At 41.8% G+C, this 17,341-nt stretch overlaps 1 protein-coding gene across 5 annotated transcripts in view; it reads right to left on the reverse strand.

The window, feature by feature from the left end:
* DLGAP1 (DLG associated protein 1) overlaps positions 1-3,219 on the reverse strand; it is a 407,039-nt gene extending 403,820 nt beyond the window's left edge. For 4 of the 5 annotated variants that reach the window (XM_040080984.2, XM_040080969.2, XM_040081006.2 and 1 more), the window contains exon 1: positions 2,952-3,213. The gene's annotated coding sequence lies outside the window, so the exon portion shown is untranslated. Of the gene's footprint in view, positions 1-2,951 lie in introns of all 5 variants that reach the window. The other variant, XM_040080998.2, reaches the window with a different exon arrangement.
* Between the last annotated feature and the right edge of the window lie 14,122 nt (positions 3,220-17,341).

Below are 17,341 nucleotides of genomic sequence, written 5' to 3' on the forward strand. Positions count from 1 at the left end.
ATTCACAAGTGCAAAATTTGGCATAAGAAGAGAACAAGCATTAATTACGTGCCCTTGACAAAAATAGCTTTCTTAAATCTTGAGAGACAATACAACAGAGGCAGTAAAAACTGAGTTTGGTTACAAAGATTAAGGGTTGAATAAACTACCTCACTTTAAAGTACCTTGAAATCTAATCTACTTAAAACGGCAATGCCAATCTCAGGGCATTGCATCTGTCTCTTATAATTTGGGTGAAAAATTTTAATTACTGTATGTTATGAAATCAGGGTGCAAATGACAATGGAAAAATTCCATAGATTCTTCCTCCCATACTACTCTTCCTAAGTGTGGGATTACCTTCATTTATTACACTACCTCATTAATTATTTATGCAATTCTTTTTGTATTTCCAGGTGGAAACATCACTACCCAGAGCAGCACTGAGATGTGCCACCTTTACAGAAAGAACATTGCAAGGCTTAACACAAAAAGATTACACTGATATGCTTCCAAGAGTTATTTCCACAAGAGACAGACAGAATGAGCCTTGAATTAAACTGTATAGGGTTCTGGTGAAGTAAAAGAAAACTTTAAATCAGAAGGATACACACACACACACACATATATATAAATTGAAACACTACTGCACCCTTTGTAGTACTTTGAGAAGCTCTCCAATAAACAGCATATTTTGCTCCCATATGTTTTAATTATTTCATACTAATTTAAAGTTACCTAATCTATACAGTTATCTGAAATATGCAGTATCAAACAGAAAAGTAAGCTGTAACAGATGAAAACAAGGAACTGTGTTGTTGCCATTAACTATTCCTAGTTTTCATGTAATCATTACTATCAGCAGCTATTTGATCTTCATATATATATCCTATTTATCTTTCAATATGCACTCTTTAGACTTCTGGATCTCTTGGATCAGTGAACAATGCTCAGACTCGCAATGTCTTTTAAGGGAGGGGAAATACCTTAAGCATCTACACTGGACCCGCACAGGCGTAGAAATTAGCGCTGCCTTTTTAAAGGTGCATTAACACTGAAATACAATCCAATCCAAGCTGAGCATACACCATGCCTGCAAGCACACGTACTTTTCACTTGTAAGTAGGCTCTAAGTTAAACAACTACTTTCTTTTTATATTTTTAATAACCAACTTCGTGTTGTCCAGTACAGTTATCACATATTTTGCTTCTCTTACTATTCTCTCACTCCCTTTTTTTTTTTTTTTTTTTTCTTTTTTGGCTTTCTGTCTTTAACAGCATATTTAGGTACCACTGAGAGGTACAGAAAACAACGTGAATGAGATGTGATTAACCAAAAATCAATCGTGTGAAACTAAAGCGCTTAAACATTATTAATGTGGGTTTTTTTTTTTTTTTTTCCTCCGAGAGCAAATAAAACTATCAGCTTCCTTCATAAACAAGCATGGTGTTGCCGTTTCCTTGCCGGCATCCTGAGCCGGGTTTAGTAACAGCAAGAAGAAAGGGAGAAGGAGGAGGGAGGGGAGAGGGGGAAAAAAAAAAAAAAAAAAAAAAAAAAAAAAAAAAAAAAAAAAAAAAAAAAAAGTCGTAATTACATAACGGACCTCGCTAAATGCTTCGGCTTCCCGGCGGAGGAGGAACGGGGGAACGGCGGTAGCTCGGTAACTGTGTCCTCTCCGCTCGGGCACCCGCAGGGCGGGGAGCGGCGGTGCCGGTCCCGCTGCCCGGGAAGCGATGGGCACCGGCACGGCGGAGGGAGGCCTGCCCTTCCCGGCAGGCGCTTTAACCTCCGCCCCGGGGGCTGCCCAGGTTGTCCCCGAGCTCCTCGCCGCTAAACGCGCACACCTGAGCCGAGCCGGGGCCGGCCCGCGGACGGGGTGCGTCCGCCCGGGGCGTGCTGCCCGGCCCGACCGCCCCCTCCCCGCGACGGGGGAGCTCCGCTGCCCGAGCGGGCAGGCTCCGCAACACCGCCTCCCTCCTGTCCCCTGCCGGCTTGAAGCGCACTCCCAGGCGCCCGCGCCTCTGGGGATGGCAGTCTGGATCGGGGTCCGCGCGAGTCCGGCGGGACGCGGTCCCCTCGGCGGGGCTGCGCCGGACCTCCCGCTCCACGGGATCCCCGCACCACGCGGGCTTCGCCGAGGGGGGGAGGCAAATATCCGCCCCGCTGTCCTTGTCCTGCCGGGGAGGGACGCGGGACAAACTCGGCCGAGCAACTGCCGGCAACTCTTCACGGAGCGGGCGCGGGGCTGCGGGGGCCGGAGGGGCAGGACACGGCGGGGCAGGACACGGCGGGGCAGGACACGGCGGGGCAGGACACGGCGGGGCAGGACACGGCGCGGCCGATGCCCCCGCACCGCTCTCCCGCTGGCTCCCCGGGGAGGGGCGCGCTCCCCCGGGCACAGGAGGGTGGCAGTGCACGGCGGCTGGCAGAGCCCCCGCGGATGGGGGCACGCAGCCCCGCAACGCAAGGCCAGCTAGGAATCACTTATTTGAATGATGCAGCAAACGGGGAGGGGGGAACACGACGCGGGGACGACGACGAGTCCTCCCGTTGCCACTCTCCAGCCGGGATTAATGAATAATGCCCGGGTTCCCTGCCAGGGGAAGCGCTCTCCTCTTCCGCGCAGACAGCAATTAACAGCCAGCCTCCTCCCGCGAAACCCCGGCTAAGCGCTCCCGCACGCTCGCACCCGCGGTGCCAAGCGCGAGTAGCACAATAGCGGGGAACCTCTCTACCTCGCGGCCCGGGGGAAGAGAGGGGAGGGAGGGCTGGAGAAGCCAAACCTCTCGCGGCAAAACCCGATCCCCCGAGCCGCGGAGAGGCGGGGAGCGGCGGCCGCGGCAGCCGCCGGCGCGGCGGGAGGGCAGGCAAGGCAGGCAGGCTGGCCGGCGAGCCGAGGGCGTACCGCGCAGCACGCCGCGAACACCATCACCCCTCCGTATCGTCAGCAAGCTGCACGCCCGCATTTTACCTTTTCCTGCCCGCCGTCCGTCAGTCAGGCGTTTGAGGGAGAGAAGGAGAAAGGGAAGGAAGGGAGAAGAAAGAGGCAGGGAAATACAGAGAGCGAGAGGCGGCTGCTAATCCCCGTGTAGAAAGACTTCCAGCAGCAGCAGCAGCAGAAGCAGCAGCAGCATGCGTGTGTGCGTGCCCGAAGTGAAGCACAGCCCTCCTGGCGATGCACCGGCGCTGGCACCCAAGTGCTGTCATGTGCGTGTCTCGGTGTGTGTACCCATGGCAAAGGAAAAAAAAAGAAAAAAAAAGAAAAAAAGAAAAAGATAGACGAGGGGAGACTCGTCAGTCACACACCCGGCTGTACACTGCTGGGGGGGACGAGGAGGAGGAGCCCAGCGCTCCCCAGCCCAACCACCGGAGGAGCAGCTCTCTTACTACAGCGGCGGTAGTCCCGCACGCTCAGCCGCCCTTCCTGCCCGCACCCAAGGACATGCCTGCGGGAAAGACCCTCAGGGCCTCCGTCCCAGGGGACTCCGTTGCACCCCGGGCTACCCGAGCCCCACAGGAAGCAGCTGAACCCCGCCCTCCCCCCCGACACACACACATTTCCTCCCCCCCGACACACACACATTTCCTCCCCAAAAATGCATCCCGGAGACATCCCCTGGGCATCGGGGATGCCCCGTTTGGGACTGGGATGCGGTGCCCTCCCAGGGGTCCCAGCCGAGCCGGGGAGGGCTGGGGGGCGTGGGAGCGGGGCCGTGGCGTTTTCCCGGGGATGCTGCTGTTGGCGGGGGCGGGGGCGCGACAGGCGGACCCCACAATCAGGCGGGTCGCCGCTGTCCTTGCGCGGGGCGCCCGGCGGCACCGCTGCGGGTCGGGGGGCTGCAGGGGCGGAGTGTGGGCTGGGCAGGTGTAACTACAAATGTTTGTGGTAGCCAGTATAGAAAGTGAAAAGGCGGTGAAAGGCTGCGCTCATCCTGGCCGCGGTGCGGGCACCCTGATGTTCGCATGTCCGGTCAGGGAAACTTAAATTTCAGCCACAGTGTATGACCTACTAAAAGGTGTTTGAACAGTGGTTCGAATCACTTATCTGCCAAATAGTAAACACCATATCCATGTTTTGGCTGTGTAGTGGCATATACGCATATAAATGAGATTTTGACATACAATTTATGGAATAGCTAAAACAGAATATGAGCTAACAGAATACTCATATTATTCTTATTGTCCTAAATTTACTAGTGAGTCATACCAGCAGGTTTCAAATGTGATTTCTTTAAGCCTCAAACCAGGAAAAGTTAGTGAGAAATGTACTTGATATTTTATTTTTGGTAGCAAAAAAAGTAGTAAGTATGGACTAAAAGATAATATTAGTCATAGAAAAAGGTTTGTTATATGACAAGCATGGAAAAAAAAAAATGGCAGGGATATCAGGTATGCTGTTTATACTTTTTTTTCCTGTTTTGTTTGTCATCAACAAGGTAGACCTAACGTCCCAGGGTAAAAAAAACAAAACAAAACAAAACAAAAAAACAACAGGGGGAAGAAAAGATGCAGTGTTGACATTTTTAATTACTAGTGTAGGTCGAATCTGCAGACTGCATTAGATATGAAATTCTGATGTGTTGTTAATTATGATAATTAGCAAGTGATCAACCAATTGGGGAAAAAATTGGTCAGTCTATTTAAAAATAATTCTTGGAGGTTTTTTAATTGTAGGTGTAGTAGGTGGTGTAAAGGGAAAATCACTGAAAAGACTGTCCATCTTATTAGGATTTAGCTACTGACAATAAAATATTTTGAGGCTTCCCAGAAGTCCTGCAGTAAAATGAAAGAAGACTAAATTTGTTGTTACTGAATTGTACAAATCAAGTCAGCATGACATTGTTCTACCAGATTGCACCCTAAAGCCATACAATTAGTTTGGTTTTACAAAATAAAGGTACAATACTCTCCTAGTTCCAGAACTGAAACAAAGATGCCGAATCTGGGCTAACTCAAGTAAATAAGCTAAAGAGTAGAGGGTTCATTGTCTTACTTCAGTGTTTGCACACACAGCAATATCCTATGCTCTTATCTCTTAAAAAGAATTTTTTGACTTGTCATCATAAGCTGTATTTTCAAGTCAGTGTCAAATCTGTCATAACCTGTTGTTTAAAATATGATGGTGTGTGAAGACCTAATTAGTAGAGTTTATATAATATTTTCTGTGTAATTACATGAAGATTTAGCTTGCTTTCCATAGGCCTATGAAGTTTAAAAGCAGAGTAAGTCATGTTATGTCTGATAGTTTATGAAAATTTGTACCAAACTGGTTGATTATATTAGTTAGCAGAACTACTAACTAATCAATGCAAAACCAAGACAACTAGGTATTCATGAAAACAGATAACACATTTTTAGCCTTTATCCAAACTTCCTGAAAATTAATTAGACCAAATTTCCTCTGAAGACTGAAAAGTAAAAAAGAAAGAGGAGATATTTGTGCACAAAAGTATCTGATCTCAAAGTAAATGCCAGCATGAAAGGGGTTTTTTTTGTTTCTTTTTTTACTAGCACTGCCTAATGTGAATGTAAGCCATTTGGTGAGTTTTTTGGATCCCCCTTGTTTGCCTGACTTCAGTCCTTCTTGGCCAGGAGAGTAGGAGAGGGAAGTCTTGTTATAAATTCTCTCCTGGTATTTCTAGAGAAGTCTCCATCCTAGAGAAATAAGAAGTTCAAGGTGTTTTACACAATGATGCAGATGGTCCTTGTGAACCACTAATTATTTTGATTTTAGGCATAACACTTGTCTGTACGAGTAGCCCCAGTACTCCTGGGTGTCTCAGAAGATGTGCAGTTTGGGGGAGAGATTTCCAAGGGGGGCACAAGGATTCTTCTCCTGGCTCTGTAAGATATGGCACACACGAACAAAACTGTGAGAGGAGGCTGTGAAGCAGAGGGTTTCAGGAAGGACAGCAAATGAACAGAGGTGAACGAGAAACAAGAAAGTAAAGCCTGGGGGGGAGCGGGGGGAAGTTACAAAATAGTTTTTAGATCAGAAAACAAGGAATCAGAAAGGAAACTTTTTAAATGTCCTGGGGAAGTGAGATAGTTCAGTATGAATATCTTCAACCATCTGCAGTTTGTCAAGTAACCCCAAATGCAAAAGCCCTTATACTATACTCACACTTTGATCTCTTTCTTCTTTGGAGGAAGTTCTCTTTGCTTTGACTAATGGTGAAAGAAGTCATCATGACCGTCATTACTGCATAATTAAACTATACACACGCTTAAATGAACTCCTTCCATAAGTCGATATTCATCCCTCTGCAGAATTTTCATTTCGAAAATACAGTGAGTTTTTGTGTATCGCTGCCCTCTACTGGAGAGAAGGTCAGAACCGCTCCATCAGGCCAGAGTGCCGCGGCAGCTGCTGGTGGTCCTCCTTTCTCGGTGAGTCGCCTTTCTGCGACCGAGGTGTCAAGGTGTGAAGATCTGGCTTGCCAGCCTACATAAAAAGATTTCCTTTTCCACAAGTGTTCAAAGAACTGATCATGCGATTTTATGTCTGCAGTTGTTGAGATAAAATTATAACTAAGCAATGCTTGCAATTTTTAGGACATTTATTCTTCATTAACTTCTGTGAAAGGGGCATCTAAATTCATCAGGGAGATGCTGAAAATTTTGATTGGTGTTTCTTTGGTAAGTATTTGCCTATAGATTTGTAGATAACTTCACACAGACATTTTTCATGTCTAAATACTTGGGTTCACTCTCCATCGCATTACAATGTGATTGCCCTCCATTCTTTCTCCTGTCTGACCTTTCATGCCTCTATACTTCCCTTTTGCCACCTATATCAATGCTGCCAGAGTACCACATTTTTGTTATATTTTATTTTCATTTTCTTCCTAGGCTGGGCATTAGCAGAATAACTGAAACATGGAGAGCACAGCAGTGATATTCTCTCAATTCCTCCACGAACTCTCACAACAACCCATACATATCCAGAGCAGTTTCTGTTGGAATGCACTGAGTTTTCCAGCTGTCTGGGCACATGCATGGCCAAGGCACTCTGAGAACTGTGAAGGATGAGGCCTGGTCAGAGCATGCAGGAAAGAAAGTTTCACTATCAAACTCAAAATACGTCTTCTATGCAGAAGATGCTACCAGTTTCCGTGTTCATTTTTTAGCTTTGCCACATGTGGCTCAAGTTTACAAAGATGAAGATCAAATGTATGCTCTTCTCATTCCCTTGTGGCATCAGTTATTTCTTCAAGGCAAGAAGGCATTATGACAATCAGAATCATTTAGGTTGGGAGAAACCTCTGAGATCATTGAGTTCAACCTCTGATCACCACCTTGTCGACTAGACCGTGACATTAGGTTCCATGTCCGATTGCTTTCTTGAACAACTCCGGGGATGGTGACTCCACCACTTCCCTGAGCAGTTTATTCCAATGTTGAACTGACCTTTCCATTAAGAAATTCCTGATGTCATACCTGAATTTCCCCTGGCACAGCTTGCAGTCATGTCCTCTCATTCTGTCACTTGTTGCCAGGGAGAAGAGGCTGACCTCCAGCTGGCCACACCCTCCTTCCAGGCAATCCTAGAGAGAGATAAGGACCCCAGAGCCTCCTTTTCTCCAGGGTGAACAACCCCAGCTCACTCTGCCACTCCTCAGATGTTGAGCCTTCAACATTTTTGTTGCCCTTCTCTGGACTCCCTCCAGCACCCCAATGGTTTTAAATTTTGTACAGTATGGGCAAAATAACAGTTTTGATGGCTTCTACACCCAACCTGATTAATGGCAGAGCCATTCAGCTTAGAAAAAAAAATCCGCTTTCTCTTCCTTCTCTGAGTACCCCAAAGTGGATATTTGCCTAGAAAATTTAATTGTAAATATTTTTACTATCCTAATGTTTTAAGTTACTATCCACCACAGCCATTTTAGGTCTGTTAGTTGTATTTTACTAGGCAGCACTGAAGATAATATTGTCCTAGGTAGATGAATTTTGTGAGTTGCCTCATTTTATATTACTTCATTAGTTGCTATGAAAATCACTGCAGTAAATTTCTTCCTTGATCCTAATGGCTAACATGAAGAAGTTAATAGGCGTGGAGTAGAGTGGTCATTCCCAAAGAGTGACTCCTAAATGACAGGTGTCCTCGAAGGGAAAGGTTATCAGGCTTCAGCTCACCTTGTACATCCACACTGACTATTAACTGGTCAGTTAAAGATGGATGATAGGGCAACATACATATTATTTTATGATTTAGAAGCAAAACAAGTACTTTGTTGAAGGTACTATTTTTGTGATCTTTAGGCTATCAAACACACAATTCCAAAAAAACTCTGACTTCCAACCTCTATCAGGAAATAGGTTGCTTGAGGGGCTTCTCAGCAGGGTCTCTCTTTTGAAAGATGTAAGATAGAAAATTTGAGTAAGCCATCCTCCCCTGCACAAAAAAAAGGTCTTTGGCATTAGAAGCACGCAAGCTACTGTGACTTTCAGATACCAGAATGTATTTCAGTGGTATCAACAGCAATGTTAAGAATAAGCATAAAAAGAGAGGAGGGAAAATTAGTTCAAACCAATAAACTCATGGAATTCTCCTACTAGAATGAAAATACTTTTTCAGATATTGACAGCCCTAGGAGAATGGCAAAATGCAGATTAGTTTCTAAACATCTGCAGCAAGGACATACATTCAATTTCTTAATTAAGGAGGGCATATGATATCATGTTTTTTTAAGTATGAGCATATAACGCCAAAATGAAGTGCAACCTAATGGGAGTATTTTTGCTTGTTTCACGGAAAAGTGAGGAAACAGAAAGCTTTGTAAGAACTTTCTGTGAATGAGAACACTAGATTTCTACACTAATCATGTAGAAAATTATCTCTAACTTAAGATTTTAAGTGAGATATGTTTTGGGTAAAAAGTATTTTACATCTGCATTAATTTCAGGCAGCACAAATAGCACAAAGCAATCAGAGCTATCCGAATACTACCATGACTAGTTTGTAGGAAACCATCATTCTGTGCTGTGTGAGATGGGATTACTCCTTTCTTACAAGAGATAAAAGTAGAAGATACTTCTTTTCTGCTCAGACCAACTGCATGTCAAAGAGCTCACAACAGTCAACTGAGAGACAAATTGAGACCATGACTTTATTTTCCTAGTGATGCTATCAATTCAAATATTGTTGAAGAGGAAAGACTGTTGTAAGCAATGTTTTTAATTAAAAAAAAAAAAAAAATCCATGCAGCATGAGGCATGATGGGAAAAAGAAAATATTACTTCCATTTTGCAGGTAGAAAATTGAGTATTGATACAAGCAAAAACAGGAGCTGGACTCCTATATATTCTGGTTTTAGATTTTAACAGTAGAGTTATGATTGCATCTACTTTGGTCAGTTTCAGCCACTGAAAGATTTTTAAAACAAAGGCCTTTACACAAAGCACAAGTGTACTGGAAAGAAGTCCTAAAAACATCATCAGGGCTTTCTGATGTGACAGTTCAACTCTCTCCCTCTCTTTAAATGGGTGGATGTAAAAGACTGATAGTTAGATGTGTCCAGATTTAATGCTGTGCAATAATCTTGTCATTTATACAGAAAAGGGAGTAGGGAGATAGCAGTTGTCTGCCTTCTTATGAAGCCTATTCCAGGATGAGAGAAATTGAGCATAAAATGTGCAATAAAGCAGATGGAAAGGCACCCAAATCTTTTGAGATGGAATTGCTCATTCTTTTCTGCAGCTTGTGCTTGTTTTTTATTTATTTTATATTGTAGGAAAAGGAGTCAACAATTTGGGGGTTTAACCATTTTTCATTATCTTTTCATGTGAATCCCAACAAATGAAGTAGTAAGCACTGCACAGTTGTCGAGAAGTCCCAATATTCAAGATTAAATCCACATTTTTACAACATGCTCAATTATTTTCCACTTTGTGTCTGGAAGACACCCTGATATCTCACAGGGTGTTTTTAAGGAGAGCTTTTAACAGGAACTTCTGACAGAGTTAAACTCCAGAAAGACTGATAATTAAGACTTACATGAATAAATCTGTCAGTCAGATATGGGAAAGGAACTATTCTAAGGCACAATAAAGAGCTAAAAATGACAGTGAAGTAGCATACAGAGATATTTCAGGCTTGTTTTTCCTCCCATGGAAGTCAACAGGTGTTTTATGGTGAAGATAGCAGAAGAGTAAGATAATAAAATATCTCATCAGAATATGGGAAATTTTATTTCTGTTTTCCATCTGTGATCAGTAAAGTACCCAAAACTGGAATGTGTGTAACAGTTAAGTCTAATTATAATTAAGCATCATCTTTCATGGAGGATCTCTAGCTAAAGACAAATGAAAGACAACACAGGAAGAAGCTACTTAATGAAACTTTATGAAGTGTGGGAGAAAATATTCCGACATATTTTAGTCTCAAGTAGAACATAGTGTTCAGGTAGTGATAAAAATCTACAGTTGTTCGCAAGAGAGGGTCCTTGTATGGATGACCGTGCTAAAAGTTTTGAAGCAATTTAAGGAGAGAGGTCATCTCACATCTCTTGATATCCCCAGACATTTGCATAACTGAATATTCAGTCAATAAACTAAATTTCACTTCTCCAGAGAAGTACTTTCTTGTTAAAGCATATATAGATATATAGATATATATACACACACACAGACACATACATATTTCCTGTTGTTACAGCAGTTATGGAAAACCACGCGCACTGCTTTCAAATGTTTCCTGCTAATGGATAGGGAAAAAAAATGTGTACTGAGAACAAGTGACTATATTCTTCATTCTCTGTGGCAGTTTCTGCCAGGTATTTGGGATAGTGGGTTTTCTTCCCTAAAAAGCAAAGAGGACAGTTTATTCAACATGATCAAATGAACTCACCTCAGAGAGTTTTCTCTCATCAGAAAGCTGGGAGCTGTTGAACAGCACTGCCCTATTCCCCATAAACTGTGCTCTGGCAACATCCTTTCCCGTTCCTAGCAGCCATCCAACGTCAGTTCATTCAGTGTACTCCTGCTATTGCTTACATCCAAACAGCTGAAGCACAAAAAAACCCCAGACACATATGTGCAGGAAGAAGCAAGTTTTATAATTACTGTAAGAAGAAATCTTCCCATAAGAGGAAATGCACTTCTTCCATTCCAGTGTTCTAGCTACCAGCTATTCAGATTTTTTTTTGTTTTCTAATGATCAGCAAACTAATCTGTCTTTAGCTAAACTAGCACGCCTTGGAAATCTGCAAGTGCCTGTAAAGTGCTGTGAAGCTCAGCATATTTTATACAGTTGTTCGGAGGCCACAATAAAGTATATCTGACTCCATTCTTTTATAAATCATTTCTGCGCACCAGAACTCCAACACCAAAAGCTTTGATCTGACCTGGTAACTTTTCATTCTTAGAAGCTTATAAATAAAAAATGCCCAATTTGCTCTTTTTTTTAGTACTCATTGCTTTTTAGTTTAGCATTAAAATGCCATTCTTTCCTTCAGATAGAGGACGGCAAGCCACCTTGAATAAATCACCAAGCACGCACAATGCAGCATCTCTGAATGCAGGAACTCCTGACAAAAGATAAACTAGCAAATTGCCCAGCATCCAGAACCATGGTGTGGCAAAAAAGAATTTGGCCAATCACAAGCAGATTTCTCAACTTGTAAAAAGTGCCACAGCTCAGCTTAGTCAGCACTTTGGTGGTGAGCTACAGCTGGGGGAACACCTTTGGCTATAGAAATTTTCTGTGCTGCTGCAGTGACACTGAGAGCTCATGAAGTTCTTGTGAAGGTATAATTGACTATTGCAGAGGGAATGTGAAGGAAAGAAAATGCCATTTTGAGGTTGATCATAAAGGAATCACATCATGTAATATCTAATAGTAACTGAATTTGCTGCTGTGATCAAGAAGCTCCAAAAGCTGACTAGGTATCGACAAAAGAAATAGAAGATTTTGAGCACAGGTAAAATACCAAAGGACATTACTACCACTAGCATTATAGGGTAATGCACTAATTTCTTCTCAATGCTGCCTCCATTTATTTATTCAAAGAGGGTTTGTTTTTTTTTTTTTTAAACTGCCATACTGAAAACTGGAGCTGGGTTTGAAACCTAGGTGTGGTTCTTCCTGCATCACTGAAGAAAATAAAGTGTCAGGAATAGGCCACAGACGTAGTGCTTAACAGTGCTGTTCTTTAAGCCACTTATAAACAATTTCTGTCACTGATATATTGTTCCTGCATGGTTAACAAGAATAATTAGTGGTAATGTATGCTTTTGTCTTTGAAAAGAATAATAGCTGTACTTCTAAGGAAGGAATTCTTATGTGAAAAATGCCATTGCTTTAATTTCATGGTATTTCCTTTCCTACCAAAAATGCAATGGAAAACAAACCTGGGAAAGAAGGGAGGGGGAAAAAAAAGAGATTTATCCAATCTGACATGTGACTTCATCTTTATTGGGTCTCTATTAGTCTCTGGAGCAGATTCCTGAGGGAGAGTCCTATTTCTTCTATTTTAAATACTCTTCTGAAGGAGGCACTTGAGATTATACTCTTGTTCTCCCAAAGTAGCCAAATAGACCTATACAAACATAAAGATTTTTTTTGTATTGACTTTCATGTATATTTAAATTTGCAGCTCTAAAATAAAATAAATTCTAGATATTGCTAAACACAATTATAAATACCTCTGTGACAGATGAGCATAGTGTTATTCTGTCCTTATAATTTAATACTTTGTTTTTTCCTTGCAATCTGGTTATCATCCAGTATTCCATAGTGGGAAGTGGCAGGCGATAACAACAAAGAGCTGGTGGTCTTTAAACTGCTCGTGAGCTGTTCTAAATCACCTGCATGACTTTGAACCCAAGACCACCAATCATATTCTCAGTGTCTATTTGAAGCAGACAGTTTCATTCTGGGAAGAAATTAATACAGTTTAAGGTCAAAAGAGCTGGTAAGGTAGCCTCCTATATATGTATATATCTCACCATTTTTAAATTTTCGGTACAAAGTCTGATAATTTGATTTACTTTTAAAAAAGATCAACCTAGCCAGGAATGTGCTCAGAAAAAAGGATGAGTCTTCTCCTTTTCCAGGAAAACAAAACTCATCTAACAGCATCAAAAAAACCCAGCTTTGAATAGTTACATCCCAGTATCAGACTGGGCTCATTGAGGAGTTAGCCAAAGGCCAGTTACAAGCTGATCTAGCTAAAGCCAGTGTATTCTGGACCTAGGACAATCTGGATTTAGGCCAAGAACTAGGATGGAAAGAGCTTTACTGGATGATGAATTATCTCCTGCTGTCAGCAGACAGTAGAAAGACATATATTCTCCTCCTCCTGGAATTACACGCCATAAGATAAGACAACAAGTGCCACTTAAAGGTGGCATGCACCCTGAGAAATATGTTCTCAATTGCTTGTGATGCTGTGCCTGCTTGTTTTTTAATGTTTCTGTGACCATATTATGGACTATATATTGCAAATTTCATCCCTTTGCATCCCATGAAACCAGAACAACTCTCTGCACATAAAAGGGTGTACCCCAATTTAGTAGCTGGCTTTAACGAAAGCAGATTGTTTAATATTCATATTGTTGGAATGCCTAACAGCTATGCTCAGGATGATCAGTTCTCCAGTGCCAAGTGCTTTGCAAATATAGAACAAAAAGTCTTTCAGAGGGACAATAAAGACTGAGAAATAATAAAAAAGTGAGATCAAGACTGTGGATGGAAGATAAGGAAAATAGGGGGGTAAGTGGTGGCAACCAACATGACTTCACTAAGGGCAAATTGTGCCCTACAAATGTAGTGACCTTTTGTGATGGGTTACAGGCTTGGTTGATAAGCGAAGAGCAACAGATGTCATCTACCTGGACTTCTGCAGAGCATTTGACACTGTCCCACAAGACATCCTTGTCTCTAAACTGGGCAGTTGTGTATTTGACAGATGGATCACTTGCTGGATGAGGAACAAGTTGGATGGTTGTACTCAGAGAGTTGTGGTCAAGTGCTCCATGTCCGAGAGGAGATCAGTGACAATTTACATTCCTCAGGGGGTCGGTATTGGGACCAGCACTGTGTAAACATCTTTGTCAACGATTCTATGATTCTAGAAGAATCCCACTAGGGACAAGTAGGAAAGACGAGGACAAGGAAAGTAGGGACAAGGAAAGAACATGATTGAAGGTAACAAAAGCTTAGCTCTGCAACTAGCTGTATACTGAAGAGGGAGGACTGCTGGCAGCTTAAAGCCAACTTACTCATTCAGCTAATAGAAGAGTCTTTTTATTTCAGACATATTAATATTATCACTGAGAATTTGTTAACTGGGTTCAGGGCATCCATTCCAGCTTCTAAATATAGGGGAAAACATCCAGATATCACTTCCAAAATGCTTTTACAAAATGAATTTTATGGAAAGGTATCAAAAACTTTAGCATCTCAGAATTTTCTCTGTGTTGAAGTGTTTAATCTGGGTAAAAGTTCAACCAGCTGATTGCTCTGAAAATTTTGTATAAGCCACGTGTCTTTAAAGGTTGCATCAAGAGTCACAGCCAACTATGCTTTATAAAACATTTAAGCTCAAGAACAAGGCCAATTAGTTTTAGAAGTAAAGGACATGCTAACAGTGCAATAAACATTAATCAGAATTAATGCTTGCATATGTTCTTACCGCCATGACATGAATCAAGTGTAAAGAGAACAGGAAGTGGCATATATGGCCAAATTTATGCTTCTCTGGAAAGGTTTTCCCGTGGGGTGGGGTTTTCCTACATATTTGAGAGTCAGCTCTACATTTTCAAATGTTTCCGTTATATGTAATGAGTGTGATGGTAAAAGCTGTACACAGTGGTATGGCCAAGAGCAGGACTGTTTAGCAGGAGGTAGTAGAACAAGGAGAAAAGCCATGTAGAGTTTGAAAAGAGACCTTATTGCCCTAAGCTGAGGAGCTCTCTGCATACCCTCTGTAAAATGGGTATCACACATTTTTATGTGTGATAAAGGAACATTTTCTTTATACACTGATAAAAGAGCATTTTCTTTGTACACTGAAGCCCAAAGTCTCACTCCTGGTTGGTACAGGCAGAATACAACCCATCAAGTCCCATGACTTGCCTGAGAGTTGGAAGCTGTGCATGCCCAGTGCTCAGCACGTTGCAGATGTAGGTTCTCAGTGCGGTGGCAGCTAGCAAGGTTGCTCATAAGGGTAAGGTGGAACATGCACATAAACTTCGATAGAATTGGGGTTTTGGCCTCTGTCCTGGAGCATACACTCTCAATTTAGTACTTGCAGTTCTAAGTATTGCCCTCTGAGAAGCTCTTTGTACCACTGTTCATAATGCAGTTCATCAATTTGCCGTTTCCTAGATCCCTTTACTGCTGCATTGTTAGCTCTATTTTCTCTTAGACAAGAGTACATATCCCTGTATCCAGAGGCAGTGTCAGAGGTAGGGAATGAATGAATGCCTTTCTAAGTGCTAAACCTTAAAGTTTTATCACTGTTAAAACATGTTCTCTAGACATTATTAACTCTTACGTGGTGAAAAAATAGGAGAAATAAAATGAAAGTAAAAAGTTAATAAATATTTTTAAGTAGTGCTGGACACATACATACTTGATAAAATAAAAAGGCACTTTTCTTTGCATATTTAGCCAATGGCTAATCTTCAGGCTCCTAGCTCATAAGTGGACTTTCTTGGTGCTTAGCTAACGTGACATTAAATTTAAAGTTTAACCTAAGCAATTTATACGAAAAGCCCAACAGGTACTTTTGAGCCTTCAGAATCTCATGTCTGTGACTAGGGTTGCAATACAAAACATCTCACTCCAGAGTTACTCAGCAGGTGACTGGAGCTGCTGCCTCCATGGAGGCAAGGTGCCAGTTTGATCTGACATGAGGCCATTCGCTCCAGGGAGCTGTCAGAAGGTGCTGAATTGGCCAGAGAGGAAGAATTGCTGATCTCTCTTTACTGGCAACAACTGACCCCCTGCCGCATCAAGACAGCAAGGTTTGTTCTTCTAAATCCATGCGAACATCAGGGTCAAGGAAAGCCTTATCTGGTCTTTCCAGGAGTAAGTGGATACTGAAAGAGGAGAGAATTAGTTTTGGCTTTGAAATCTAGTAAAATATCTCCATTCCCTTAGACTATAATAGTTTTCTAAACCTTCAGTGTTTAAGTACTAAGTTCTGCAGCACTAAAGCAATATAAAGCTCTGAATTCTATACAGACACATGAAGTCCCTCACCAAAACCTGATACCTTCCTCTGAAAAAGAACACTTTGATTTCAAATTCAAAACTTCTGACCTATTTAGCTATTTTCAAAGAATTTGTGTCCTCAGAAAATGTAACATTATAACTCATACCAATTCTTCCAGCCACCTTCTTCAACTTCAGGCTCTGTTCTAATCTTTTTCATACAGCTAGTTCTCACCCTAATCTAATTCTCAGTCAAACCCTGGGTCATTCATTCCACTGCTTGTTCTGGAGCAATAGAGACAGAAAACAATTACGCACGGTTGAGATGCAGATTATAATGCTTGAATTTGTGTATGTCAAAGTTATTATATTAAAAAAAATTAAAAAGAAGAAGAAAAAAGTTGAAATTGAAATTAGGAAAGGGAGATACAGAGCGAAAGAGAAATGATATAATGAATATGGTTCTCCACAGATTTATTTTTTTCCCTCGCATGAAGGACATTATTCCTGACACCAGTGAACTTGGACTTTTTTTTTTTTTTTTTTTTTTAAACTACCAGGGGCATGGAAAACAAAAGTGTGTCAAATTATAAAATTACCTTACAAATCATCCTGTGTGATATTTCTGCAATTCCTTGTTCTACTGAACAAAGCATGCTAAATCATTCTAATGGTCTTTGCAATGTGTGAAAATAAACAGGCAAGAGTTACTGAAAAATTCTTTGCAATGTGTGAAAATAAACAGGCAAGGGTTATTGAATAATTTATTTAAGTGATATTTGATGAACACAGAGGAAGAGCTTATGTTAAAATGCCTTTGTGTTTATGAAGCAAAGATGTAGCCTTATGACTGACTTGTATTTTGATAAATTCACATTGCTAATGTCAAAGAAGTGGTTTTTTGCAATAGTTTTGCCATTCAGCTGGTAGCATATACCCTAGCGCACTGTGTTTGAAGGCAAAGGTAGTAGATCCCTGCAAACAGAAGCAAGGACAATCAGGGATAATTAGGAGCAGTCACCAGAGGTCATTTATGTTGTTTATTTAAAATAAGTGGGTGATGTATATTCACCAGGTAGAGAAAACCAGTACATTAAAACCAACAGTTTGAGTTATTCAGAGGCTAATAGTGTTCTCTGATTCTGTAAATAGCCACAAAAAGGCCTGTCATTCCCTTTGTTTGTTTTTTTTTTTTT

The sequence above is a fragment of the Hirundo rustica genome, chromosome 1, assembly GCF_015227805.2.
Source record: "Hirundo rustica isolate bHirRus1 chromosome 1, bHirRus1.pri.v3, whole genome shotgun sequence".
NCBI lineage: Eukaryota > Metazoa > Chordata > Aves > Passeriformes > Hirundinidae > Hirundo > Hirundo rustica.